The sequence below is a fragment of the Lactuca serriola genome, chromosome 6, assembly GCF_051521515.1.
Source record: "Lactuca serriola cultivar US96UC23 chromosome 6, Lser_US96UC23_V15, whole genome shotgun sequence".
In the NCBI taxonomy this organism is placed as follows: Eukaryota; Viridiplantae; Streptophyta; class Magnoliopsida; order Asterales; family Asteraceae; genus Lactuca; species Lactuca serriola.
The window spans coordinates 53,725,451-53,730,127 of NC_136413.1; positions in this window are offsets into that span (position 1 = coordinate 53,725,451).

Consider the following 4,677-nt stretch of genomic DNA (forward strand, 5'->3'; position numbering starts at 1 on the left):
AGCAGCGTGAACTGCCACAATTTGTTGTTTCTTTGTGGGCTCTTGTGTTGGTTGGCCCTTCTTCTTGTTCCAAAACTTCTTCTTAATATCACACCCTTTTGCTTGCTCGGGAATAGCTGTCATAAAGCCCTGGCGGACTCCATGATCCACAAGTGTTTGTCCTAAGCGTTTGACACTGTCAAAAGTGGACAGGTTTGTAGATATCACATTTCCTTGAATCTGGGGGGATAGTCCTTAGATGTATCGCTCCACCCTTTTACTTTCCGGGGTGAACATCCCGGGACATAATATTGCTAGATCGCTAAATCTGGCAGTGTAGGCTGCGATGTCAGAGTCCTTCATTGTAAGGTTCCAGAGCTCTTGCTCTAGCTTTTGTACTTCACCCCTCGGGCAGTATTCTGCTAGCATCAAGATCTTCAAGTCCTCCCAGCTCATGGAGAGGGCTCTATCCATGAATGTGCAGGCTGCGAATTTGACCTTGCTAGTTTAATTTTGGGCATGCGTAGATTTCAAACACTGACTCTATTTTGTCAAACCACCTTGTTAAAGTGATGACACCTCCACTGCCATCGAAAGACTTTGGTTTTCCATTTGTGAAGTCTTTGTAGGAACATTCCCTCGGGTGTCCCTGACTATCTCCCTGGTTGGTATTATTGGTACCACCTCCCATCCTACTGGCACTATTTATGCTGATTTACGCCATGGCGGCTTCCACAGCGGCTTTGAAAATGACAGTGTCCATCCGTGGAGGTGGTGGAGTTAATGGTGTGTTGTTGACATGCCTGATAGATTTACGTGGTGGCATCTTTCTGCTATAAGGTTTAAAGATGTTTTCGAATTAGAATCTTAACTATAGGTCTGTTTATGTCAACTGTATAAGAATAATGGTATGAAAGACACATAAATGGCCTAATTGTGTAGTCCTATAGTATCATAAAATACTCTTATAGTATTTTAAACTTTATGTTTTGGTTATAGTGTTTCCTCGCACGGGGTGTTGGTAAGTTTTAGACTTGTTGTTCACCACGATAATTCCCAAACACATGTTAGTTATATCTCGCATAAATATAGTTGATAAGGCTATATTCATCCCATATATGACTACATAACTATCTAGGATTAACTGCGGTGTCCAACTTATCTAAATACTTTTATATGGTTCTTATTACGACACTGTTCTAGTATGCATGTAGATACGTATACTTTTATAAAAATACTTATATTTTAAAAGTATACTTTTTAGTCAAAGCGTTTTAGTCCCATTGTATTTATAGTTGTATATCTTATATGGTTTGATATACTTAGTTCACTATAAACAATGCTCTGATACCAATATGTCACACCCCCAAACTGAGTAAAATGACGGAAACGTCTGGGGATGGATGACTTTCATGTGCAATATCATAATAATTGAATAATAGAGATCAAAACATTACAAAAATTATATTGATAATTTATAAATTTTTACATTGTATTCGAATCATTGTTTGTTTGACTCAAAAAACATACAACAAAAATATAAGACGTAACACTGTTACGCTCCATCTTCACAAAACCTGTGTGGGTATCTGTCTATTGATTCCCTGATAATACAAGTGGTTTTGAAAAAGTGTCAACATTTAAGTTGATGAGTTCATACACATTTTGTATGAGAAAGATATGTCATTGTTCCTTGAAAATGATAGTGCGTTCTTCTAGAAAATCCAATATTTTCTTTTAAAGTGAATTGTAGTCTTAGGAACCCTAAGACTGAAAATGTATAAGTATTGCTTTACTCTGAAGTAGTATAATATAGTTTCATATCTTTATAAAACCATTTGAATGCATGTTTCCGGAAATGTAAACTATATTGTACTGGAAAATTATGTAATGTAGTTTTATCTAAATAAAACCATTTGAAGGTATGTATGCATTCATAAACCAAACATATTGTTAATACCCCTTGTGAGTTATTATAACCATGCTAATGACCTAGATGGCCTGTACGACGTTCTCCAAACGTCGGAATTGTATGCCATTTGTCACCCTAGACTTGCCGGTCCAACTATAGCTAACAATTTAGGTGTGTGATTGTCAGTCCCGTTTAGATCTATACACAAGTGCCACACTCTCTTACATGAGATTCTTGTTATAATACAGGAACTTTAGTATGTAATTTGGTAAGTACGGTGAAGGAATGTCTCTTAAAGCCATATTGGCGGTTTACATGTAGTGTAATGAAAACTCATTTTCTTGTAAATGTATGTATCATCCTTTTATAGTGTTTACCTAGTGTAAAAATAATTTTACTTTTAAACAATTATTTCTTTGTCCCCAAAAGGGTAAAATAGTGTGAATGTTCCATAAACTATACCTATTATAATTTATATAAATGTTTCGTTGAAATAATGAATCCTTTGTATGCTATTATCAATTTACCATGATAATAAAATGAAATGAAATAATTATATATGTATGTTTATATAATTCTAACCTTTTTGCTTAACTTGTTACAAAAAGTGTTAAAGTCTTATAAACTATACTCATTATAGTTTATTTTAGTGAATATAGTGTATTTGTACTCGTTTTTCATAACTTTGTAAATTTAGCAAAAACTTTGCATGTATATGTTCACGAATTTGGAAATAAATTTATTTCATGTATTTTAGTATTTTTGCACAAACGGTAGTAAAAGTATGTGTAATCATATTGTATATTTAACACAAGTTTTCTCGTGTTTTACTTATATCCCCCCCCCCCCCCCCCCCCCCGCATGCCCTAAAACATAGAAAATCGCAGAAAGTGTAGGGATATGAACTTACCTCGTGTGTGTTCTTGGCTGGATAACGAAATGATGGGGATGATTTTCGAGTTAGAGCACTTGGAGATAGTCGTATCCTAATAGTCTTAAACACATAATAAAGTGTGTAAATTAGATGAACTATCAATGAAAGTGTTGTATAAACACTTAGTTTGAACAAGGAAACTTACAAATATTTCCTAAGAATTCAATTGAAGAACTAAACTCCCGGGAAAGTTTGAAGATTTAAAGATGTACTTATGAATCTTGAGAGAAAATGTAAAGGATTTTGAAGATGTACATGAGAAAATGGGGAGTGATTTCGGTCTAAGTTATATAAGAGGGGTGAAGATGATGTGACACTTGCATTGGATTGTGTATTTTATCACATTGGAAAAAGTGCCACCGGATAAGATTTGTGATTTCGGACTATCTTCACCGAAATCACCTTGATTTTGGTCCAAGCTCCAACCGAGAACTAAGGTCTTCGGTCTGGAGTGTTTTCGGTCTAAAGAGATTTCGATATCACATGTTCTCGACCAAAGCGATTTCGGTCTAGGCTATGAATTCGGCCTAAGAGATTTCGGCCATGACATGTGATTTTTGATTCCCAAAACCGAAAACTCTAAAGCAAAGTGAATTTTCATGATTTAATTTTAACTATTTGACTTTTGTTTGACTTGCCTTGACTTTTGGTTGACTTGTTTGACTTTTAATAATCCGAAATAGCCAGTTGTTACATAAGTGGTTGATGTTTTTAATGTTAAGACCTTATTGGCCATGCAAGACCATAAAGTTGGAAACTTTATGGTCAAAAACATTATTTGGGACTTGGATATGCATTTGGACATGATAAGTCGGAGCAATAAGCTCTTAATCGATTAAGAAGGGAGTTGTTGTGTACGTTGGGCATACCAAAAGGTACGCTGCGTGTACGCAGATTTGGCCCTGATGCCTCGGACCTCGAGTACGCCCCGCATACCTCTGGAGTATGCCCAACGTACGAAGCCTGAGTCGACTCGACTGTGTTGACTCGGTTGACTTGTGGATTTTGACCGGTTTTGACCAAGGGTATTTTGGGGGAAATGATATTAATTTAGAACAGGAAATGTTTTGACATTTAGGATTTGGGTTGACCTGGTTGTCAGAGCTGGGAGTTATTCAAACTACATTCAGACTGTGAGGTGAGTTTTCCTCACTGTACTTACGGGTTGAAGACACCAAGGCTATCCCATTGGATTGATATCCTGGTTTATTATATATCGATATACTGTGGTGATCTGTTAGATCTGTATCCTGGTATTTAGGATGTTGCTATGCTGTAGTGATTTGTTAGATCTGCATGATTACCTGTATATGCTAACTGTTGATTGTTATGGTATATGTTGATATGTGATGATTTACTGGGTTGAGGCGGACCGAGACTAAAGGCAAGACACCTAGGGTAGTCCGGATAGACTGAAGGCCTACAGGGCGGACCAGTCAAGCCGAAGGCCCATAGAGTGATCCATATAGGCTGAAGGCCCGGTGAGGCGGTTCAGTCATGCTGAAGGATCTGTATGCATGCTGTTATTTGTTATGTTTATGTGGTGGTACTTTAGGGGAACTCACTAAGCGTTGACTTACAGTTTTAGTTTTGTTTCTGATACTTCCGAGGATCGTGGCAAGACGAAGACGTGACCGTACACATCCTTGGTTTTATGTTGTTGATCTTGAGAGACTCTGATTTTTAATAATATTTTTAGAAACAATGGTTATGTAAATACTTATTTTTAATAAATAGGTTGTTTTGAAAATTTTAAATTTGTTGTGATTTTTGAGGCATTACATAGCTTCTGGCCCATGCTGGAGGCCGCGTTATTAGTGTGCATTATATTATGATTTAACGTTATACATAT